Consider the following 27,008-nt stretch of genomic DNA (forward strand, 5'->3'; position numbering starts at 1 on the left):
ATTCAAAAATAGAGACTAAAAATTTCAAAACAATGGACATACCAATACCAGTTACAACAACCTCTTCAGTAATTCTAAGATCCACATACATTTCCACTCATTCACCAACAGTCCTATACAGTCACTCATACATGTACTCACTCATCATATGTACTCATACATCTATACATCCTGTTACACAATGCCACTCATCCATAGAGTTACTCACACACATAGTCACTCATGCTAATAAAGAATAAAACATACATTTACTTGCATATACAGTAATACACACACCACCATACTTACTTCTACGGAAACTTACACATACTTAGTCTTTTAAACAATCACTTATAGAAACACATACTTATTCATACAGGAACTCTTTCAATCTCTCCCTCTCACATATACTCACATATATACACCAATAGTCACATATACTAGTTTAAAACATATGTAGTTACTCCTGAAGACACTATTGAGACAGTCATTCACTCACTAACACACCCATACACACACTCATCCACCCATACAGTCCTGCACACATGCTGACTTCAACACATACAAACAGTGAGTCACTCATTCATGCATCTATGCACTACGTAATACCCCCCACCGTACCATACAGACACTCAGACTGATACTCAAAAAAACAACTAATAACCTATATAGACACCCATGTAGCTACTCACCAACCCATGCAGCCACTTATACACAAAGTGAGAGATACACTTAATCAGTCAGTTACACAATCAATTTTTCAAAAACAAATCATCCATTTAGACACTTATATACCCATTTATTCTTCCATCGACCTTGAGATATACATATATAAAACATATTTAATTTTCAGAAAAACACACATTCACTGGATGATGTCATCAGTGATGTCATCAGTGATGTCATTTGAGATGTCATCAGTGATGTCATGAGTGATGTCACTGACCATGTCATGAGTGATGTAATATGTGACGTCATCAGCAGTGCATTGCGGGCGCGCGAGTTATAGTTAGCTGAACTAACTATAACGGGGCAATTTCATTGGTTTTTTACGAGTAAAATGTCCAGCTAACTATAACATGTGTGAAACCTATGGTTTTTTTACTGAATATATATATATATATATATATATATATATATATATATATATAAATATATATATATATATATAGAGAGAGAGAGAGAGAGAGATATATATATATATATATATATATATATATATATTTTGCTGGATTTAAAATTGGGGAGCATGTTCCGCTTACCTTTGATGCAACAAATCGGAATTTTCCTGGAATAAACAGCATGAAGGTGAGAAAGGGCGACAGGAGGGGAAGCTTCTCCTCATGTCATTTCTGTGAAACCTGAGCTTTTAAATATAGTTGTTGGCAGCAGACTGAGCAAGACTGCAATTATGACAAGATGCCTCCAGTACATTTCGTGACTGTCCATGAAAATGAAAACGAGTGCATTTGGACAATATTTAACTGCATTGCAATGACTGTTTACGCTATTAAGCTTGACAAGTATTTACATTGCCAGTGCGTACAAGGTATTTACACCACAAGTGCATTATGGACTATGTATGCTATTACCACAAAAGTCACGTGGGTAATTGGATAAAAGGCCTTCAAAATTATGCACTATTATTTGGCTCACCTGTGAACAAGGCTGAAGGCAGCCGAAACATGTCAAGGAAAGAGAGAAGGAAATGCTGCCACTTTGAATTTCAATAAAGTTCGTGTTTCAGAGATCTGGGCTTTGACAATTTTCTTTGTTGGTGATTTGAAAGGCAGGAGGCTCCATGCCTGTCTAAAACGAAGCTGCCCTGCAGGGACGGGGGCTCCTAACAAATGTGGAGAGTTTTGCTGGATTTAGATTTGGGGAGCATGTTCCGCTTACCTTTGATGCAACAAATCGGAATTTTCCTGGAATAAACAGCATGAAGGTGAGAAAGGGCGACAGGAGGGGAAGCTTCTCCTCATGTCATTTCTGTGAAACCTGAGCTTTTAAATATAGTTGTTGGCAGCAGACTGAGCAAGACTGCAATTATGACAAGATGCCTCCAGTACATTTCGTGACTGTCCATGAAAATGAAAACGAGTGCATTTGGACAATATTTAAATGCATTGCAATGACTGTTTACGCTATTAAGCTTGACAAGTACTTACATTGCCAGTGCGTACAAGGTATTTACACCACAAGTGCATTATGGACTATGTATGCTGTTACCACAAAAGTCACGTGGGTAATTGGATAAAAGGCCTTCAAAATTATGCACTATTATTTGGATCACCTGTGAACAAGGCTGAAGGCAGCCGAAACATGTCAGGGAAAGAGAGAAGGAAATGCTGCCACTTTGAAATTCAATAAAGTTCGTGTTTCAGAGATCTGGGCTTTGACAATTTTCTCTGTTGGTGATATATATATATATATATATATATATATATATATATATATATATATATATATATATATATATATGCACTCCACGAATCTCCACCATTCCAGGAAAAACTTGGACGCCCGATTGCTGCAAATAGTTTAATGGCAGGGTAAAAAACCGACACGTTTCGGCTTTATGCCTTGTTCACGCTCGTTTGTATACAAATTCGCCATTATTAAGTACACCTCATCGTCTCTGATCAGAAGACGGACTCACCACACAAGTGCCTATACAACATTGCAACTGCCGCGGCCATTTCTAATTGGTACAAATATCATTGTTGGTATTATGTGTAGCGGCCTGAATATAATGGATATCAGTAAACAAACCACATTTTGTTACATTCTCAATTCTATATCACAATGAGTACGTTTCTGCATTTTTGACAGCATATGCATGTACTATTGTGATTATATAAATAACGATCAAATCATGCCCGATGATTTATGAAAGAGTGTTGTAGACCAAACTAAATCTAGTTCACCAGATGTCTGACTAATCAAAATATATCTATATGTATATATCTACCGTACTGTGACGTTCCACCCCTCCGGGTGTGTTCACTAGCGCGTCATTTGACCAATGTTATTGACGTCTGTTTGTTTCCATCACCGGCCACCAATAAGGATACAATATTCAATATTTATGCATAAAACGATATTCACCAAGTGGGTTTCATCATACGGCGATATATATAATAATACAATGCATTCCAATCTCTGCCCCAGTGGGCATATTTGATAACCAAATTTCAATTATAAAGTCGACATTAATGGTGAGCACAATAAATTATCTCAATCAATGTGGGCGTCCATATTTAATCCATTTGGTAAACTCCATCTATCCAACGCAACTTCTTACATTATGATTTGACAGTAGCAAAAGGAGGTGCCATAACCTGTAAAAAAATTGTTAAAATTAATGATATAAACAAAGCTGTCTGCGGACAAAAAGTTCCTTGTAAATACTCAGTCATTTAAATGAATTGCCAATTCCTCACTTAAGTTTAACCCCTTAGGTGCCAAACTCTCCAGATCAATGATATACCTTGATTCCAATTTTCTCAGGGACAACTCTCTATTGCCCCCTCTTAAACCCAGATTCACATTATCGATAACCACCATATGGACCAATGTGTCATCCTGCATGTGGCTCTCATGAAAGTGGCGAGCTATAGGGTACTGTCTGTTATTATTTCTGATAGCACGCAGATGTTCTAGCACTCGCTTTTTTGCTTGATGTTTGGTAATACCCACATACCATCTGTTACATGGGTACATCTAGACATATACACAGTAAGTTGTATTGCATGTGAGATTCTTCTTAATTATGAACTCCCTTTTGGAGTTGGGTACTGTCAATGTATCACAGTCAATACTCCCTCTACATGCCTCACAATTACGGCAACATCTAAAGCCAAGTCTACCTCTGGATTTGTCTAGTTCTGTAACATGATTGTGACTCAACACATCTCTCAATGAACGACCTTTTCTAAATGTAATCTGTTGATTGCTACCCACATTCTTCTTGAGATGATCGTCAGTAAGTAATACATGCCAGTGTTTTTTGAAAATTTTGCGTACCTCATTGGCCTGACCAGAAAACGTTGTAATAAACCTGATACAGTCACTATTCTCTTCCTCTTTCTTAGAGTATAGTAATTCATTTTTAGATTTCTTCTCTACTCTAGAAATTGCTTCCTGAATAGTCTTTTTACTGCAGCCCCTGTCCTTAAACCTCAGACACATGATTGTCTCTTCACATTTATAGGCGATATCGGTGCTGCAGTTCCTCTTCGCACGCAACAACTCCCCGTAAGGGATGCTGTGTACCAAATTGCGAGGATGACTACTGCTAGCACTGAGGATACTGTTTCCTGCAGTCTCTTTCCTGAATAATTTGATCGTCAAGTTGTTATCTTTGACTTCCAAAAACACATCCAAAAGGTCCATTGATTTCAGATTGAGTCTGTTTACATTCAATTTATCAATGAAAACTTTAGAAGAGTCCTCATCGCCACACCAGATGAAAAAAATATCATCAATGTAGCACAGCCACAGGGCCACATTTTCGAATTCCGCCATATGTGCAAAAACCTGCTCCTCCCACCAGCCCATGAATAAATTTGCATAGCTGAGGGCGAAGCAGGTTCCCATGGCTGTGCCCTGTGACTGCCTATATATAGTGTCATCAAATAAATAGAAATTATTCGTTAGACAGATCTCAATCATACTCACGATCATCAATGAGTGATGCAATAATGAGATGGATCTAGTTTTAAAGAAATGTTGAATGGCTTGAAGTCCTTGATTATGTTGGATGCTGGTATAGAGACTGCTTACATCAAGGGAGACTAGAGTGTAATCATTCTCCCAATGTATACCATCAATTATCGTCAAAAAATGTGTTGTGTCTCTCAGGTAGGAGGGTAATGCAACTACATACGGTCTTAGATAGTAATCGATAAATCTAGATGTATTTTCCAGTAGTGAACCTATTGAGGAAACTATAGGTCTCCCTGGAGGGTTGTATAAGTCCTTGTGTAACTTCAGAAGTAAATGGAGAATTGGAACCTTTGGATGTGCACAATATAAATAATTGTATTCCTCCCATTCCATCAAACCTCTTTCTCTCCACTCGGTCAGAATCCCTCTATACATGGTATTAGATTTCAATACTTCAGCCATGTTTGTCATACAATAACATTTGTCATCACTGAGTTGTCTGAGACCCTCCGCCTAATATTTCTGTTTGTCTAAGACAACAACGTTTCCCCCTTTATCCGGATTAAAATGCTCTTATCTGATTTTAAGTTATCAATAGCAGTAATTTGTCCCACTGATAGATTTTTCTTGTTACATGGGATCTTCCTATATCTTATTTTATGTAAATCATGTAACACTCCCTTCTCAAATACATCAATTGCATTACATTGTACATTTGGGAGAAACACCGATTTCGGTTTAAATTTGCTCCCAGGATTACTGCCCAAGTCCTCCCCCCAAGTATCCCACTCAGGAGTCAGAGTATTTTCAGTTGTTTCATCATTTGCCAACATATGTAATTCATGTAACATTTCAATATCAGCAATATCAAGATTACTCACTCTATCCCTGCTAGTTCCAGTCATCTGTTTCTGTGGTTTGGTATTAAACCACTTTTTCAACTTGAGTTTTCTAGAGAAAAGAAATAAATCTATCCTGGTTTGGGCATAATTCATATTGAGGGATGGGCAAAAGTATAGTCCAAGAGATAAAGTCTCAATTTCCTCCCTGGAAAGAGACCGTTGAGAGAGGTTAACAACAGTCATATTTTTTGTTTCCTGCCCCTTGTTTCCATTCCCACCGGGGCTTTGTCTGCGCCTCTTCCTCCTCTTTTTGGCCTGTCTGTTCCTCCCGCTTTGCCTCTGTTTCCTCGTCCTCGTCCCCTCTGTGCCCCTCCTTCTTGATGAAAGTCTGTCCTGTTCTGACTCATCACTTGGAACTGCAATAAAAAATTATTTGTTTTCTTTTGTGAGTCGTATGTTATTTCTTGATTGATAGCTGAAGTTGATGCATCCGATAGATTCCCATCCGAGATGTCACTTTCGCTCACTTCTCTAGTATCACTCAAGCTGTTGAGTAAAGCAACCATTTTTCCTGTTTTTTTCTCAAACAAATGATCATATTTCCTATGAAATGTTAATGTCCGCCCTGATTGATAGTCTTTATAATCACAGAGAAACTTTCTTTGTTTTTTTGCAGTTATATCCTCCTCTAATTTATCCATTTTCACCATTAGATTTTTCATATGTTCCTCCAATGCTTCTTTCGTGATAAGCTGACTAATTTCTTGCAAAACTTTATCAATTTCCAGAAGCAATTTGGCGCGATCTTTTAGTGCATATTTTACCAAGATCCGCATCATTGTCATGGAACAGGAGGACGAATTATTGGACCATTCATCCAACATATCAGTATCAGGATCTTCATACGTAGGGATAGTGAAAATACGAAGACCTCTTGGTACACGTTTGACATCAATGTACCGTTGTAATGATTCTGCTTCCCACCATTTTGATAGTTCTTTCCTGTGGAGTTTTTCTAAAGTATTAAATAGAGCTTGCAAGTTGATTTCCTCTGGTATACTGAATATGGGATTTAGCGCATTACAACTTGATCCAGTCTGTGCAAAAAACAACTTACCCGCAGTTTGTTTCCTATGAGCATCTGATCGTTATTTATATAATCACAATAGTACATGCATATGCTGTCAAAAATGCAGAAACATACTCATTGTGATATAGAGTTGAGTATATAACAGAATGTGGTTTGTTTACTGATATCCATTATATTAAGGCCTCTATACATAATACCAACAATGATATTTGTACCATTTAAATGGTCACGACAGTTGCTATGTTGTATAGGCACTTGTGGGGTGAGTCCGTCTTCTGATCAGAGACGATGAGGTGTACTTAATCATGGCGAATTTGTATACACACGAGCGTGAACAAGGCATAAAGCCGAAACGCGTCATTTTTTACCCTGCCATTAAATTATTTGCAGGAATCTGGGCATCCGAGTTTTTCCTGGAATGGTGGAGATTCGTGGAGTGCATATCAAGGAGTATCGGTATCCTACCTTGGACCGTCCGTGACAGCCTGATATACTGTTACCGATAATTGTGGACTGTATATATATATATTATTTCTTTTTTCACTAGAAACAAAGGTTACTGTGACGTTATACTTAGGCTGAAATTTCGCTCATACAAAACCAGTGAAATTCAGTTGTTATGTTGAGTAGTATCATTCAGTAGTAGTGCCCCTAGTATACTAATTTAACTTTGTAGTAAATTGTTATATATGTTTAAAACCCATAAACTCTTGAAAACACTCACTTGATGATGTCATCAGTGATGTCATGAGATGTTGTCAGTGATGTCACTGACCATGTAATGAGTGATGTAATATCAATACGTGAGGTCATAAACAGTGCATTGCGGGGGCAGAAGTTATAGTTACCTCAGGTAATTATAACTGTTGAATTTCACTGGTTTTGTTCGAGTAAACTCTCAGCCTATCTATAACGACGTCCCTGTAACCTTTGTTTTTTTCTGTGAATTTATGAGGTTTTTTTTAATACTAATTCCTTCTGCTAGCAAGAATTGTGCAGTATCACGGTTTAGACTTGGTCTCCTATGTTGATGATACTCAGCTAATCCTTGCCCCTGAATCTAAGCAGGCACCAAGTGACCTAAATGACTGCCTTAAAGAAGTAATTGAATGGATGTCAGTCAACAATCTTAAGCTCAACGGTAGGAAGACGAATGTGCTGATTGTAGGCAGCAATGTATCTAGTTGGAAAAATCTGTTCTGGCTCTAATGCCTCAGAGAGTGGCCAGTACTCTCAAGGAGAGTGAAAAGCCTTTGTTTTTGGCTGGACAGCAATCTAACTATGGAAACACAAGCCAAAAAACTATGTGCAAATTGCTCAGGGCTACTGCATACGCTAGGAAAAAGTATGCAATTGCTATGTCCTTCATCTAAACGATAGTCGTAGAGGGACTGATCAATTCCTGTCTTGATTACGGTAACTCCCTGCTCCTAGGAAGCCTTCAATATGTCCTAAAACACCTGCAAACCATGCAAAATGCTGCAGCACAATTAGTCTTTTAGATCTGCAACACCATTCAGCAGCCCCAGCCATGGCTGCACTGCATTGGATCCCAATCCAAAAAAGGATTTATTTTTAGATCCTATGCATGGCCCACTGAGCACTACAGGGGAAATGTTGTTTCCTGATCCAAAAAACTGATCTGTCCATACATGCCAATAAGATCTCTTTAGCTCCAAGAGCTCGTCTCTGTTGATCATCCCCAAGGACAGGAAGCCAGATGTTGCGGTAGGTCTTTTGCCTTTCTGGCAGGTAAGTTGCAGAATCCCTCCCTGTCAACTTAAGGTTAACGCAGCCAGAAACTTCCTTCAGAAAACTTCTGAAGGCCCATCTATTTTACGTTCAGCATGACTTGTTTAGGTCCAGCAGATGAGCATGTCTCAGCACCGGGAGGCCTCTTTGGGCAGCGGTGCCCTATATAAGACACCCAGCAAATAATAGAATATAACTGTAATGTCCTTGTAACCTTTGTTTTTTCTGTGAATTTATAAGGTGTTTCCAATTCTATTTCCTAACTATAAAGTCCCTGTAATCTTTGGCTTTTAAGTGAATTTATATGGTTTTCTAACTAGTAGTGGATTTGCAGAGTGTTGGAGAAAGGGTGCTTTACCTCCGACCAGCTCTTAGGAATCCCGCTGTAGGGTACTAAGTGGAGGTAACAGGAGGGCTTCTTGACACCAAAGGTCACTCGGCAGTCAAGGGAACTTCATTCTCCCAGCAGTACAGCGCCAGAAAGCGCATTTGCAGAGTGGTGGAGAAAGGGGGCATGGCCTCCAAAGTACGTGCAGCAATCAGGCTGTACGGGACTTGCTGGAGGTAACAAGCGGGCTTGTTGGCCCCCAAGGACCTAAGGGGGGTTCTAAAAAACAGAATATGGATAATTGCAGGTAAGTAAACAATTAAATAAATAAAATGAATTTCGTAGCGCGCGCTGCATCGCAATTATCCATATTCCGTTTTTTAGAACCCCCCATCCTGCCCCTCCCCCGCCCCGCCTTACCGCCCCACGGAACTCCCTCCACGGGCCGCGGCTGTTGCACGGTACAGTTCCACGTGACAGGGGTTGTGCATGTGCCCGCGATGTTCTGCCATTGCATTAGTGGCTCTTGTAGAACCGGCACTCTTCTGACCTGCAACAGTTAGGTGGATGATATGCCACAGCTCGGAGCAATGAGTCATAAGTGTGTGCAACGTTTGGACGTATGGGTTGTTGTGTACGTATCAAGGGCATTCCATGCAGGAGTACCTCGAGCAAGGACTTCTGTGTATGGGGTGTGGATACATTGGTCTTTCATTAGCGCTGTGAGTGGTGTGGGAGTCATCATCATCTGCTATGATATCTCTCTCAGGGGGTGCCAGCTGCATGCAAGACCAAGGTCGGAGGTGCAGATGTCCTTCCGCCCTTGAGACAAAGGATCTTTCATCCCTAATGTTAGTCTGACTACTGCTTGCATTCTGGAAATGTGATGTGGCTTTTGTGCTGCAATTGAGGCTAGGCCTTACGCTTATGGTGCACCAATAGCGATACACACACAACAGTTGGCATGTATGAGCCAAGAGCCCAAGAGGCCCTGCCCTCTTTGTACAATCTCTCTTTCTCTCTCTTTCTCTCTCTCTCCCTCTCTTCCTTTGACTGTCTCTCTCTCTCCCTCTCTTCCTTTCACTGTCTCTTTCTCTCTCTCTCTTTCTCTCTTTCTCTCTCTCTTTCTCTCACTCCCTCTCTTCCTTTCACTATCTCTCTCTCCCCCCTCGCTTTCTCTCTCTCTCTCTCTCTCTCTCTTTCGCTCTCTTTCTCTCTCTCTCTACTCTTTCTCTCTCTTTCTCTCTCTCTCCCTCTCATCCTTTCACTCTCTCTCTTTCTCTGTTTCTCTCTCTCTCTCCCTTTTGTTCTCTCTCTCTTTCTCTCTCTCTCTGTCCTTTGATGAGCGCATGACACACCTTCTTATCTTGAATTTTGTCTTGCAGGCTGTGACTTACAGATTGTCCAGAGAAGACCCGCCATGACTCTTCTAAATAGTTGTTTTGAGTTAAATTTGAATAAAATAATTTGTTCTAAGATGAATGAATGATTCTCCTTTTTCTGACTAAACATGAATGTTGATTGTTGTAATTGTTGGTGTAATTGTGCAACATCAGGCAAATTGTTTTGTTCATGATTTCGTAAAGTTGCTGTAAGATATCTTTGTCCGGGGGGGGTGCCCGGGGTGGGGCCCCGGGGGGGGGGGGGGGGGGTTTCCTGGTGTTAGTGGCGGTGGGTGTCCGAGCTGCATGATCAGTAGCTCCATGGCATCTGTCGTTTTTCTGGTGTGGCTGTGAGCTGGGCTCCCATTTCTGGTGCAGGTTATCGTTCGAATTAATACCAAGTAAGAGCAGGTGTTAATTCCCTGCTGCTAACGTGCCTTATCGCATGTTTTGTGATCTTATCGCCGATATGGCTGGTCGTTTAGAATGTTGCGAAGTGGTGTTGTTGCGGCTTTTTGCACGGGAACGCCTACTCTGCATCTCATTAGTGTTAGTTGCCTGTGTCATCCTTGGCGATGATTTTTGCGCTGCTATTGCAGGAAACCTGGCGATATCGGCTGTTAGCACCGGCTTGTGAAGGGAGCGATAATAAATCTATCACCACTTTGACTGCGATAAAGTGCTGCTAACTCGGCAATGAGTCCTTGAGAATATGCCCCCTAGTGTGTTAGGTCCATGCTCGGAAAATAGCCTGCGAGCTACAACATTTGATAATTTTTTGTAACATTTTATCAATTTGGATGGCCTATTTTAAAGATTCCTCACTATGCCCTGGGGATCAGAGTGTGCTTACCCCACCTCCTTATATTGCCTCTTATTTTTTTTTTTTAACGTGAGAACCATGTCTTCCTCTATATTGACAGCCATAAGCGAAGAAATGTTTCTCTTGTGCCAGCCATTCAGAGCACGACTACCTAGATTTGGTTTGCAGTTCCGAAATTGCTAATGCAAGCAAAAATCTCCCTCGTTCAATGACTGACTGTTCTAAAAATGTGAGATGACTCGAGTCATCACAGACTAATATTCTACTTCACTGGGTTAGCAAAAACACATATATGAGAGGGGCAACTAGGTTGAGAAACTGAGGTTTTAAGAACACTAAAGAGAGAAAAAACAGGAGAGAAAAGAGACAGTGAGATAACGAAGAGCAAACGAAATAAGCTGAGAACAGACGGCAAACTGTGATACATATAAAACACAGACACGGAAAATATATATAAAAAAATGGGGGCATATTATCAAGCCAGGCGATAAAATTATCGCCGCTTTAGCGACAGAAAACTGCCGGTAAAACGGCGATAATGGGCTTGATAATATGCTCTATGGAATTCCAATTGAAGCCCATGTTAAATGTGAAGGACGTCTAACATGGGCTTCAATTGGAATTCCATAGAGCATATTATCAAGCCCATTATCGCCGTTTTAGCGGCAGTTTTCTGGCGCTAAAGCGGCGATAATTTATCGCCTGGCTTGATAATATGCCCCTTGGTGAGTTGTAAGCAGATCGGAGAATGTACGGTATTGTAAATTGGTATCAAAGCTGGGATGTTTGTAACGTGAAGTCAGACCGACTTCCGTGGCTAGATAAATACTCTGTAAACTAGTACAATAATCTCCGAAGAGAGCACTCCACTGACCATGTCTTTCTGGTGCTGTTCATCCTTCCAGCAGGTTTTGATTATAAACATGTTTATAGTCATAGTAGGTGTGCAGAACATATACATAAATATTCTCACAGTTTATTTAATGATGGCTAAGAGGACTGGAGTATACTGGCATGATCTATGGGAAGCCGTTCATGTCAAAATTACAGATCCCCATATAGGACACCTTCTGAAATCCATAGCCTGCTGCAAAATGAATATGACACACACCAGAATGAATGTAATATGTGTCAAAATAATTATGATACCTGGCAGAGTGAATCTGACTTGAATCAAAACAAATATGAAACCTGGCAGATTGAATATGCTGCTTAGTGAATGATATAAATAAAACGCAGTACAAACTGAATAAGAGCAGTACTGAAATACATATCAATCATGCTAAAATAAATATGGCACTCACTGTAAATAATATAGCTATCACTGAAATGTATACAATATGCATCAGACAGAATGGGACATTTCTTGAAATGACTGACATATGCCAAGAGGTATACGGCATGCATTGAAATGAATATGACATTGAAATGAATGTAAGTTACTGAAATGAATATATTGTATCCTGAAAAGAATATAATGCACATTGAAAATAATATAACATAAACTGAAATAAGCATTACACATGTTGCAATGAATATGAATTGTGGTGAAATTAATGTTACCCAGATTCCAATGAATATGAGATATACAGAAATAAATAGAAGATGATTTAAAATGAATCTGGCTTGTGTTGAAATGATTATAAGCCCCATTGAATTGAAGTTGACATGCCTTAAAAAGAGTATGACCAAGCTGAAATTCTCATGGCATTTGTCACAATGAATATGGCTTGCATTGATATGAATATGACACATATTGAAGTGAATATGACATGTGCTAAACTGGAAAAGTTGCACCCTAAAATTAATATGACAAGCGTTAATATGCATATGGTATCCATTGAAATAAATATAACATTGATTGAAAGGAATTTAACACATGCTAAAATGAATATTCAATGTGTTGAAATGAATATGAGCTTCATTGAAATTAATTTGACATGTTTCAAAATTAATACAAATAATGTTAAAATGAACATGGTATTTATCATAATGAAGACTGGATACATTGAAAGTAATATGATGCACATTAACATGATTATGATACCTGTTGAAATGGATATGTTTCATGTTAGAATGAATATAAGATGTGTTAATATGAATGAGACATCCATTGAAAGGAGTATGATACATGCTAAGATGACTATGACATGCAATGAAATTAATATGAGCCCCATTGAAATATATTCAACTTGTCTTAAAAAAAGTATGACCAATGCTGAAATTAAAATGAAACCTGTCAAAATGAATATATAATGCTTTGAAATTAATCTGATGCACATCAAAACAAATATTACATGTACTGAAATGAATATGACCAATGTTGAAATGGATATGACTCATGTTGAAAATATTATGGCAGGTGTTAAGGTGAATATGACATCCATTGAAATAAATATGACATTCATTGAAAGGAATAGGACACATTCTAAGATGAATATGAACCACTTTGAAATGAATATGACGCCTGGTGAAATTAATATGGCCCACATCAAAATTAACATGACATTTATTAAAATTAATATGACACCTTTTGAAATAAATATGAAACTATGTGAGATAAATGTAGCATGCTTTGAAATGAATAAACCACATAACGAAATGAACACAAGCCATGTTTAAATGAGTATGACCCCTGTTTAAATGAATATGGCTTGCATTGAACTTATGTTGAGCAGCTGTAAAATAAATTAATATTAAATATTAAAATTAATATTACATATTCTGAAAGGATATGATAAGGACTAAAAATGAAGTAACTAAAATGAATATTACACACAGGAACCAGCCTTTACCACGCATCAATTACATGCATCCATTTGCCACACAATTAAGTATTTCTACATTTGTCACACAGCAATTTATCAGGCAGGTAAGTATTTTTGTAAATAAGATAATTTTTTATGTGCGCACAGAGATAAAGGGAGGTAAGGATGACTTTAGGGTTTAAAGGTGGTTACAAGTAAAGGGAGGTAAGGATAATTTTTGGTTGTAGGAAGTGGGTAGAGGTTAAAAAATAAACACACACACACACACATATATATATTTCTATATATGCATAGATATATAAATATATGTCCCGTGTGACGACATGCAGACAAAAAGGATTTCCCAGGTATTTTTGCACGGCAGTGCGAAAGGGAGTACTAGAGAAGTTATGTCTCCTCTTGCCAACTTGGACTCTCTGCCATTGTGTTCAAAGATATGGTGATACCATGGGCAGTGCATCATGAGGACTTTAAACATGGAAGGTAAACGCTACACAATTTATATGTGACATTTCATTTTTTTAACATTACATTGCATGCAGACTTTTAAACTGCGATTTGGGACGCTATCCAGCAAGATCTACATTACATCACAGTCCAAGCACTGGGCAATGATTTTAATCAGACTGTGGCATCAAGATGCTATTCAGCATTATTGTACATCTACCACAGTTTGCATCAACACCCCGGTGCATTTTTGGAAATGTAGGATTGCACCGGGTCACGTGATCATTGTGATTTAAATGGTGCGAGTTTATTCAATGAGACTTTCCTCACCTGTGAGCAAGGCCATGACCAACAACCGAAACGCGTAAGGACTGATGCTCTGCCACCCTTGAGACACAATAAAGCCAGTGATTTACCGAGTTGGGCTTCACTGCTCTTTTTCTTTGGTTTGCCAAATCATGGAATGCTCCATGCCCCTTTCTGTGAAGCCGCCCTGCAGGATGGGGGCTCCCTTTGATTGGAGAATTTTCCTTGGACACATATATATATATATATCCAAACACAAACCTCCAAGTACCGGAGCCCCCGACCCTTCAGGACGGCCTCAATTAACAATGGACTAAACTAAAGAAAGGGGTTGGACATACTCTGGGGACCCACCTATGGGAGGGTCTGGAAAGAGGGGTGGCTACACCCATTTCCTTTGTCCAGTTTTGAGCCAGAGCAGGGGCTGGTAGCCCCTGCAACCGGTTTGAACTGGGCTATGCACAGGGACACCAAATGTGCCCCCAGTGCTGACTTCAAAGCACTCTCAGAGTGCACCCACCCAGCCCCAATACACTAAAGCCTGTCCGGGAGGTGGTTACACCGCCCTGTGACAGGAAACCTATTGTCCAGGCCTCCCCTGCCGGAGGTTCGGTCAGCAGCAGGAGGCCAGACTCGTGTCTGTGGCTGCAGCATCCATTTCGTGATGCCAGGGCTCTTTTAAACTATTACCGGTGAGACCAGTGTGTACATGTCTCTCCCCCTAGAAGGGTGGAATTCTACCCCCGCTGCCAGGACTGGCTGGGGGGGGGGGTAGGATTCCAAAGTGTTTGACACCAAACACTACATGTTTCCATGCAGCCATTCCAAAGTTAGCATTTACCGCGAGATTATAATGCACTTAAGAGTATATGGTCTCGCTGCATCACTGAACAGTCTCAGAGAATAGGCTCTGAAAGCTGCAATGGGGGCCAAGCTCATGCATTGGCACCCTCTCACACAAAACCAAGCACTCTGCCTTCAGGATTGATAAGGCCTGCCATAGGAGTGACTGATAGGTTTATATTTGCAGTGATTAAAGGTAGATATAGGTAACCTATATCTTAGTAAGGGGTGCATGTACCACCTTACCCAGGCTGCAGTAGCAGTCCTGTAGTATCATTTTGGAAGGCTTCTCAGGGGTGGCATAATACATGCAGCAGCCCCTGGTAGGCCTCTGGGGTACCTATGCCCTTAGTACCTAGTGTACCATATACTAGCGGCTCACAAGGGTACCCCAGTAACCAAACTGGAGTGTACCTATTGTACATGAAATCAATTTAGAGAGGAAGCAGCTAGGCTGGGGTCCTGGATAGCAGGGACACAGCCAGACTAAATTCGAAAAACAGTGAAACAACAGCAAAAAGTGGGGGTAACCATAGAAAGCAGATCCTACTCTCCGCAGTGGCACTGAGGAAAATATATATGTCCATGGGGACAGGTGAGCGCCCTGTGAGTTCGAGAGGGGCCTGCTTGGCCTTGGGGTGTCTTGGGTCAGGACAGGGCCGCCCTCATCTCGGCATGTTACTGATGCCCACCACTGAGGCCCATATATCCTTTTAAAGTACCCCTGTGGTATGTACAGGTGCTACACAGCACAGCTTGGCCCCACTGCAATTGCTTGGCCTGGGATGGGCTCTTGCATTGCATTTGGCCCCCTTGAAACCCTAAAGCAAATTGATTGGCTGCTGTGCATCGTTACTGGGACTAACCTTGAGGGTAGCCTGCTGTATTTCCAGTGCCAGGAGCAAAAGTGGACATAGACTTCAATGCCTTCATTGTGTAAAATTCTGTCGGGTGCCCAGTCCCTCATCCTAGCGACGTTGGGGTGATCTGGAGAGAAGTGGACTGCATTGAGAATGTTGAGATCTGCAGCATATGTACTGTAGGGCGTGTGCCCTCTATTCACAGCTGAGCTCCGGCAGCAACCACAGCATCCACCAATGATCACATATCCTACCTCTACTGTGCATCTGGGAGCTTCATGCAGTGCCCAATTGCCTATACCCTTGTATGCATGATGGGGAAGGATGACACCATGTAAGCTAAATTGGACTTTGAAACCAAGAGGACAGACATAGCTCACTCATCGGAACAAGCATTATCCTCTCAGGGAGCCATCATGGAAACGGATGACGACAAAATTAATTTGCACCTAGTACATATCCAGTAAAGCTTGACATCTATAGATAACAAGATTGAAATGCTTTACTCCAGAGTGGACACGCTAACCACTGCTCTCAGCAAGCAAGAAAAATGGATTACTATAGCTGAAAGTAGCGCAACACAGCTGACTACAATGAAAAAAATAGTAAACATCATTTAAGTACTAAATGTCATAAAAGTGAAGAGCGAGCACTTGGAGCCAGACCATAATGCAACAACCTATGAGTCATACTTATGCCTGAGGCAACAAACATAGGCAATATGGCTTCTCAAATACCTTTGTGGAGCTGACAGCTTTTCGCATTGTTCGCTGTGGAAAGGGCTTACAGATCCCTGGGTCCTAGCCTCTCACATGGGGCTCAATTATCTCTAGAATGTTTGCCACCTGGCCTGAGAAAAGCAGACAGTGACGTTCTGACACACGAGAACATCACTCTTTCCATCTTTCTGGATTTCACGCTAACAGTCCAAGAGGCCCGGTGTGGGTGTTTGCCATTAACTGAAAACTGTGCCAAGCTGGAATACACTGCGCAATGCTGTATCCAGTGCTACTTAAGATCATGCATTGCAACAGGCCCTACCTTTTCCTTACTTCTCAAAGCACTGCACCTTTTGTGCAGAAATGCATCAAAAACTAAGACTGTTTGTGTCACCGCATGAGTCTCCTGTCCCAGAGGAGGGTTCATGCAACGTAGACTGAGCTAACCAATATTTGCCCTACGAGCTAACAAGTTTAAAATACTTTCTGTACAATAAATACTGTGAAACTTCTGATTGAGGCAGCCACTTTAACCTGATGTCCTCCATCCTTGTTTGTCCCAGGCTACTGATAATGAGACAGAAGCTCCCCAGCCTGATCCGAGGTTTGAGGGATGGGGGAGCGCCACTCTAGGCCATGCCGCATGCTTCTCATGACAACCTGCTCCTGGGAACTTTCTTTTTCTCCCTTCCTAACCCTAATGCTCAGGCAACCAAGTGAGAGTTTGTAGATGACCTTTTTCTGGACAGTTGCCCTTTGATCCACCGCATCTCTTCTGGACCGACCGCCTGCAGCATCTTTGTCATCAGGCTCCATTGAACAGATAGACGAAACCCGACGCACTTCGAGACCTATGCACCCGCTTCCTGTGGGTGAGGTAAAGGTGGCACTCCAGTGCCCAAGTGTAGAGAAACATCTCTAGTATCTGTGTTTTAAGTCTTAAGTTCGTAGTCCATCCAGAAGACCCTTCTAGCAGTAACTTTTGAACTTTTACGCACCGATTGAAAACCTATGGGAGCCCGCGTGTAACTTTCCTCACTGCACACGCGACCCGTGGACCTCCTGGTCACTAACTAACGTTAGCTCCTTGTAGGCCCAGCGATTCTAGAGGCCCTAGGCCTTTTCCCTTTCCTGTTCGTGGTACTTATACCACTATTTTAGTATATGGTTTGAGTGGCCACCAGGGCCCATCCATATAAAGTGCAACTTCTGTATATTGTAATACTTTCTTGTTTAACAATTTGTGCTCCTGTGCTCATAAAGAGTCTAGGGGATACTTTGAGTAATAAATACATATATATTTTGAATATATATCTGTGTGGTGTCCTTTCATTGGTATAAAGGGGGGTTACATATGGTAAAACAGCCTGCTTAACACGCTTTAACGAGTTTAGCCTCAAAGACTGCTTAGCCTACGCTACCACTAGGGCAGCTAGTCCGAAAAGGTTGACTTACAACCACACCATAAGGGTTGCTTGGCATGGTACAAGGTGGTCACTTTAACTAGTGAACAGCATATACCAGGCCAACTTCTCACAATCTGGTACTACATTTAATGCCCCTACATTTAGTATATAAGGCAGCATCCCTAAGCCCTAAACTTCAGATCTGATGGACCTAAGAGAAAGGACAAAGAAGAGCTATTGACCCCAAGAACAGAAAACCTGCTGTGGACATTTGGGCACGAAACCTTGCCCGCCACTGCCAGACTGGACAATCCGTAAAGACTGTCTCTTCCTGCCACTGAGACCTCAACAAACTCCAAAGGTCCTCAGACACAATCATTCTTGCTCACTCTGACTCATTCAATATCACTCTCTCACACTGACTCACTGTCCCACTCATTCTGACTCACTAAGACTCCCTCAGTCTCACAAACAGTAACATTCAGTTACACTCTCTGTCTGTTTCCCTCACTCTTCATTCTCACTCTTATCACTCACAGTCCTCACTTTGACTCACTCCTTCATTGACACTCTTTTACTTACACATACATGCACACAAATACACACACTCTCACGGACACACACTCGCATATACATACACACTATTTAAAAGCATTTTTTACTTACCTTGCTGTCTATGCAGGTCCCTTTTGCTGCTGAACCTTTCAGCTTCGGACAATTAAAACTGAAACCTCAAACCTGTGCAGTCGCAGATTCGAGTTTTCAGACTCTGCTCATTCACCCCACCCTTTCCCAACTCTGGGACAAGCTCGGAAAGGGTGGGGTGACTTGCAGATTGATGTGTGGCCTCAGGCACTGCAGGGCTTCAGGCTGTAACACCGGTGTCTAACTTTATCTGTGACACTTCACCATGTCACAGATTGGGAGGCACTAAGGAATGTCAGGGGCCTGAGGCCAGAGCTGAGGGTTTCAACAGCTGCAGATACTCTCTGATGGCTGGTGCAGGTGCCTTTATGCGCCTGCACCAGACAATGTCTCTAACAGAGCTGCCTTAACCCTCTCTTTTTATACCAAAGTGAATAAAAGATTATTATTCTCTCTTGGTATAACAAGGTGGGGGCATAGCCCTGGAGCCCTAAAGGGACCACCCCCCGCTGGGTGCATATCATTAATAGAGAGCACTGTGGAAAGTAGTGTACACTCATCAAGGGTCCTCCAGTGATCTCTTTCTTCAGGAGCAACTTAGTAGAAACAATGCCTCCACTGGCGATGGTAAGAAGATGGAAGGCCTGAGACACCCCAGTGGTGCCAGGCAGCAGTCTAAGAGGTACTCATGCACCCAGTGTGCCTCCTAAGAATAAACTCCTGATGCTCAGGAGGCACGGAAATTATAGCAAGGTTAGAGACAGCTAGTAAACAGCTTGGCAGGGAAAGTGTAGGCAGCAGATAGGCGTCAGCCCTTCGGTCAGCAGTGAAAAGCATGTAAACCCTAGACAGAGGCAGGAGTCATGGTGGCCGCAGACAGAATCCAGCGCTGAGAGTCCAGCAGATAATGTGAGCAAGCGACGAGGAGTGTATACTATCAAAGCACTCCCATACATGCCAATATTTTAGAAGAGGAAAGCCGGAGGTTTTTAAAAAAATAAACGGGAGAATGTTTTTATCCCATTGACTTCTAATGAGGCCTGAATCAGGTCTATTGTCATGTGTGGGACTTGCAAATGTGCTTCCGCAGGATCAGATATCAGAAGTGTAAATACAATTTTTTTCCTGTACCTGTCAGGAGCACAGAGAAAGCGCTGTGGCAGGCAGAGAGAACGTGGCAAACATGTTGTCCAACTCACACAAGAGCAGTCCCTGTCGGCAGAATCCCTAAGCTCTGGCTGTTTGGGCATCCGCGCTGAACATGCTGTATTATCTATGGTCATACTTTAATTGTAAAAATAAAACTACAAGGCTCACAATGTTGAGTAGTGTAATAAACAGTCAGGGCTGGGTGAAGGAGTCGCACTTGACATGGGACGACTTGGCCGCTTTTTCAAAATTTAGACACCAGGCAGAGGGGGCATTATGTTACATTATCGCTCGAGTACAGTTGACATTTCCTCTGTGCCCAAGAACGAAATGGTTATAGACAGGGACAAATGGAAGCCCACACGTCCAGGGTTGCTGGCCCATGTTTGTTCAAGCTCATAATCCGCACCAACACATACATTCCAACAGACTTGGAGACTCCTGATTCTGAAGCCAAAAATGGCTTTCTTTTAGGTGTCTCCATCCTGAAATAGCCCCTGCTTCATTAGAAGTCAATGGGCAAGAACCTTTAGCTCGATTTTTGTTTTCAAAATCTCCCTTTTTGCTGTTCTAAAATGTTTGCATGTATGTAACATGCCCGTATTTTTACTCTCCCTATTTGTCAAAAGTACTGCGAGGTTGGCAAACACTCACCAAGTATTCGAGGACTACCATAGAGTAGTAAACCCTCATCTCTTCTATTCTTTGGAGGGTATTTCTTATGTGCCTCTCATCAGTTTCGGGAGCCAGCACAGACAGGTCCTTTCTCTGATGTGAGCAGCAGTCACCCGGTGCAGGAACTGCAACAGGTGAAGTATATTAATTTCTGCTCTGGGCAGGCAGGGATCGCTGGTACGACTGAGGCTCACACACCAGTTTTTTTTTTAGGTCTTGGCTAGACAGTGCATGTACTGTATCAAGGAGACTGCTGTGTTGAATATGTGGGCCTTAGCCAGCCCACATGCTTCCCATTTACTCACTCCATTGTCTGTCTCATATTCTTTGTCACCATTTGCCCCTGGCATGTATGGTAATGCCTCTTTTAGTGTTTAGCCCTCCGACCAGAGTATGGACCAAGTACTTTAAAACAACCACTGCTCCCGCTTTTACGATCACTTTTGGACCTAATTTTTTTATTTCTTTTTCAGCACTCTACAGAGAGCTCATGCTTTTACAAGCTCTGTCCCCTCCCACCCGCCCTCATGCCCCGTCCACTGATCACCACCTCCCCCGACCCCACCACTGCTTTTTCCTTTGTTGCACTTTCCCTGTTTCCCACACCTCCCTACTTCCACTGCTTGTTCCCTTGCACCTCCTCAAATCCTAGGATCTATCGAGAGAAGGGAGGTTTGTTCAAGGCCAGGCACATAGCATAGGAATGATGTATCATTGTTGCTATATTTCCTTTAGATGTGATCCTGGCCCAGAGTCAGCTTTGGATAATGGACTGCAATGATACTTAATAAGTGCATGGGATTTGAAGGATCTCTAACCTCTTTGCTCATTCGAGATGTGTTAGCACACATGGAAACAGCAAAAACAAGGAGAAATAAAGCATTTCTTCTCATTTCACCTGTTTAAGACCAGATTTTCCCTGGTCTTAATTTTGGCACTGCCTTCTATTTACGCATCCTTTGTAAATAGGGGGCAGCATCAAAATCAATGGGTGGGTGGAACGCCCACTGCAACACCCATTGCCCTCCCCTTTCATGCTAAATACAGCGTGAGGGGTGCCTTATTTACAAGGCAGCGTTAAGCCACGTTAAGTGGCTTACTGCTGCCTTGTAAATAAGCTGAGGCCCCTATCGCCATCACATCCTCACTGAAAATGACTCTGAGGTGGCGATAGGGGCTTGTAAATAAGCCACGTACTTTGGAGTGCGTGCAAATCATACATTACCAATACCTGGCGAGTTGCACTTCTTCTAATAAAACAAGGCCAATTGAGGTCCCAATGGGTGAGGCAGACTGGCCTCAGGGATCCTGTGACCTCAGTGACAGTTACTGTCGTGCTAGGGTGTGCTGCTTTGGCTCATCCGTAAGTCTGGAGGTGAACTTCAGTATGGATTGTGGTGGACAGGTCTTCGAGTTTAACCCACACGTGCCACTGTTAGGTTCCACCTGCTGGTGCTAAGTGTTAGACCTGGCACCTTGGCGTGGGTCTCCCTTTCATTTTTTGCTGTTGCCTCGTGTTTTTGCTGGTGTTAGATGCTTTGGGCACTGTGCCACTGCTATCCATTGCCACAGTGCAAGTACTCCCTATTGTAAATTCATGTATGGATTAGTGATTCCATGATTGCCTGGTTTGGTTTACCTGTCAGACCCTAGTACAGTGCACCAGGAGTGACCAGGGCTGGTAATCCGAATTGCAGCACTGGTTGACCCACCCACAGAAGTAGCCTGTAAAAGTGTGTCTAAGGCTTGCCATTGCAGATCCTGGGTGCAGTTTGGTACTGCCATGCTGACTGGGCAAGTGCACCCACTTGCCGGTCCCTAAACCTTCCCTTTTCTTCATATCAGACACCCCTATGGTAGGCCCAAGAGCAGGGTGCATTGTAAGTATAAGGTAGGACAATCTTTGATGTGTGTGGCATGTCCTAATAGTGAATTACAGCATTTTAGTTTTTCACTATTGCAAGGCTAACTGTTCTTCATAGGCCAGAATGGGCAGTTTGATTATTACATCTTATAATCCTAACTGACTCAGGCAGCATGGTAGAAATTCGAGTTTAGTATGCCTGAACTCAGAATGATAAAATACATCTTTTAGTGAAGTTGGTTTTAACATTCTGTGTTTGAAAATACCACTTTTAGAAAGTAGTTATTTTCTTGTCTAACCATCCAAAGATGCTTCTGCTAGGTTGTGTATTCCTTGTCTGGAGTTTGAGTGACAGGGGCTGGGGAAATTCCAGGAGACAGGGTGAGTCAGCACAGGGCTGAATAGAGATCTCCATGTAGATGGGTGGGAGGAGTTGCACCTGGGACCTGAATAGGGCTGTGCCTTCCCTCCACAATGCTGGCTCCACCTTCTGTGGTGCGTCTGATGCCCTGCACTGTGAATGGAAAGGCGTCATGTAAACAGAGGGCTCCAGGACTGACCAGAACTGGTTTGGACTAGGCAAAGGCCTCTCTGCCTTCAGAGAACAAAGAGAAACTGGGTATAAATAGTGGGACCCAAGAACTTTAGATCACTTTGGCATACAAGAAGAAACCTTTGCTGAGGAGCGGAACCAGAGAGACAGAGACCAGAGAGACTATCCCTAAGCTTGAGGGATTGGCCTGCAGTGGTTTCCGGACTGCCAAAGAGAGGAGAAAGGAACTTTGTGTACTTTATTCAACTTGTGAAGGATCTCCAAGGGCTTGAGAAAAGAGCTTGCCTCATGCTGAAGTCTCAGGGACAACAGACTTCACCCACCAGCTCCCCAAGAGTTATTTGGAAGTGCCTGCTGTTTTGCGAGGCTTTCTGAGGGACTGCATGTCGCAAGGAGCTGCAAGCGTGACTCATGAGCAAGAAGTGTGTCACTGCACTGCCACTGTCGCTTCACAACGAGAAAGTGCCTCGCATCACCGGAGAAGAGGATCGACGTTGCATCAGACACCGCCGCCTCACCGGGAAGCGTGTCGCAGGGTCTGTCGCAGCTCGCATCGATGGCGAAGCAACTCGCAGCGCCAAAGAAGAGGATCGACGTCGCATCAGATGCCGCCGCATCACCGGGAAGCGTGTCGCAGGGCCTGTCGCAGCCCAGAAGAACCATGAGTCATCGCAGGGTCCCCGAAGCGCCTCGCATGATCGGAGAAGAGGATCGATGTCGCATCAGATGCCGCCGCATCACCGGGAAGTGTGTTGCAGGGCCTGTCGCGACTCGCATCGTGTCTCACCAAGAAGACGCCATCTTTGTTTCTTTGCACCAGATCTTCAACGCATCACCATCCTTGCAACACTTTCGTTGTCTTGCGTTACGCATCTTAAGGTATATTGAACTCGGAGTGTCGCATTTACCATCTTAAGAGAACTAAGCTAATTCTACCATTTTAAGTACAGTATTGTGGATTTTTGTCATTTGTGGTCTTGTGATAAGTCTATATAAAGAATACTTCTTTTTGATATAAAACTGGTGTGGTGTCCATCTGTAGTGTTGTCACTTGATTACTGTATGTGTTCCCAAATGCTTTACACACTGCCTCTGAGATAAGCCTGTCTGCTCGTGCCAAGCTACCATGGGGGTGAGCAGGGGTTATTTTAGGAGTGTACCCCCTTACCCTGACTAGATGCAAGGGTCCCTATTTGTCACAGGTACCTACCTATGCCAACTAGAGACCACCAAATCTAACACTAAGACACCAGGGCTTCTATGGTGTAGCATGGGAATGTGCTTCCTCAGGAGAGTGGTCTGGTGGACTGGTCATGAAGGATGAACCTGGTTTCTCAATTCTAAATTCAGAAGCTGTGGCCATAGTGCCACATCCTCCCCCCCCCCCAACTGAACACCATACGGCCCCACTGAGAGAAACTCATACTGCCTTTAGCTACAACCCAATTGTGCCCCTCTATAAACACCTGGATGCGACTCAATTAAAATTATGCACTAGACAAGAGTATTATGCTGCATAAAAAAAGTACCACCATCTTGGAAAAAGCGAAAACATAGGGCATGCAAGATTAACCCCTTCGACGCTCATGACGGAACGGTTCCGTCATGAGCGTCGGTTGAGCTGTGCTCATGACGGAACCGTTCCGTCATGACCACGCCCGCGCAGGTAACGGTCAGCACAGCGGGGGAATCCGCCCCGCATGGAAGGGGTTAAGTAAAGCATGTGAAATGTAGGCAGGAACAACATGGTTACCTTTATCCTCTTACACTCATCATTCAGAAATCAATTAGTGTTTTTGCCTGGAAGGGACCCATTTCAATGTCCTTTGTTTATCTCATTACAAAACATAAGCAGTATGGTTTAAAAAGACCACTTTCTCAACACAGAGCCGTGGTACACATTTTACAAACTAAAATAAGGACAACAGCTGATAAGGATCACATTGAACGTTTTTCACTCTACAGACGATTACAAAAGTGGCTCTCAAGATACAACTACAAGACCGCAAATATTGGTCTCAGCCATCATGTCAATAAAGGTTTAATTAGCTTTGGTGCCAAAACATCTACTTATATTTTCTTCAGAGGGTCTCAAAAGCCGCTTCCAAATTGCTGATTTATATGAATAGGTGCACACTACAGGACTCTGCTAGCCTCTCACCACTATCTGCTTTTTTAGCTCATTAATGGGGGTTGTGATCTACACTTGTCCAGCTCATCACTAGGGCTGATTAGCTGGGCTAGTGAGCATCTTTGAAATAACTGCTTGCCCTCTTTGTTATTGAGCACCAGAGAGCCAATGGCTTGTTTCTGGAACTTTCACCCTTAACTGTGTGTCTTCAACGCTCTCCGCTCCCTGACTGACTACACTGCTTAGCTCTCTTTTCCACAATCCACTCACTTGTACACAATAGGTGTGACCTATTTGCTTTGCCCAGAGCACGAAGAAAGTGCCATGGCCAGCAGAGAGCGTGACAAAAATGTACACTGGCCTGCAGGGAGAGAAGGTCACTGGCACTGGTAAGGGATACTTTGAGTCACACAAACTGTGCCTGTCTGGAGAAGCCCACAGAGGAATCGGGGTTTTCTCAGCAGGAATCAGGAGGCGGGAGACTAGCCTTGAAATCGGTGGTCTCCCACCTGAATCGGGAGGGTTGGCAGGATGCTGATTCAGCGCGCAGCCCGTGTTTAGCCAGGATGCAGACCCAGATGGAAATTGCATCACCTTGTTATAGAGCGCTGATCTGATGCCGAAGCGTCTATCTCCATCATTTTCAGTATTTAATGGCACACTACTTTGAGGGCCTTATAAGAAGTGTGGTAACAGCTTGCACGGCTAGGAGCAGGATGGACATCATGTAGCAATGGAGCCTCGTACAGTAGCACTTTCCAGGGCGCCAGTAGAGATCCGGAAGGTAGCTCGTACTCAGGGCCGGCTTTAGTGCTTGTGGCGCCCTGTGCGACAATGTTTGTTGGCGCCCCCCCCAATGAACACCTCCACCACGGATTCTCTCACTAGCACCCTTTAACAGTGACCAAGGGGCATATCAACAAGGGCTTTATCTCTGCTTTTTTGGCTTTAAAACCCAAAAAAGCAGAGATAAACCTAGCACCCTATCAACAACAGGGTGCTAACATGCAAATTCGCATGTTAGCACCCTTTTACTCTACGCTTCCCCTTGCATCTCTAATGAGATGCAAAGGGGGTGTTCCAGAGTAAAATAATAGGAGAAATGTCACTAAGCGACATTTCTCCTATTATCAAGAATATCACTAACCCTGTTAGAGACAAAAAAAGCAGCGCGGTTAACACTGCTTTTTTACGCTATTGAGATAAGCGTTGCTAATAGCACGCTATCTCAGCGATAAAAATCGGCGCTAGCCGGCGATAATTATCCGAGCGCTAAGTGCGCTTAGCGATAATTATCGCCGGTTGTTGTTGATATGCCCCCAAGTCTCCATAACCACACTCTCTCAGATGCATTGAATTAGTTATATAGCGCCACTCATACCAGTGTAGGGTGTCTGAGCACTTTGCATCACACACACATTACACAGAGACAATCAATCATACGTGTGTAAATCAGTGTCTAGGAAATGTTACATAAGCCAAAGGACTAAAAGTGTAGGAATCACATGTCATCCATACTGGTAGGCAGTATAGTTTAAGAGTGCTTGGTGCGGAGAAGCACAAACGCAGAGTCGAAAAATAAACAGCATAGTTCGGAGTTTTCTTTAATAATAAGAATCGATTTCTAGCCAAATTAACCCTTTTTGCAACATTAATCAATGTTCTAATAATGTATACTTTGCAGTGTGTATGCAGTTCTAGGATTAAAGTTAATAGCTCACTATTCTATATTAGGACTTTAAGTTATAAATTGCAAGTAATAAAAGGATGTCTCTTGT

Source organism: Triturus cristatus, chromosome 1_2, assembly GCF_964204655.1.
Source record: "Triturus cristatus chromosome 1_2, aTriCri1.1, whole genome shotgun sequence".
NCBI classification, from domain to species: Eukaryota; Metazoa; Chordata; class Amphibia; order Caudata; family Salamandridae; genus Triturus; species Triturus cristatus.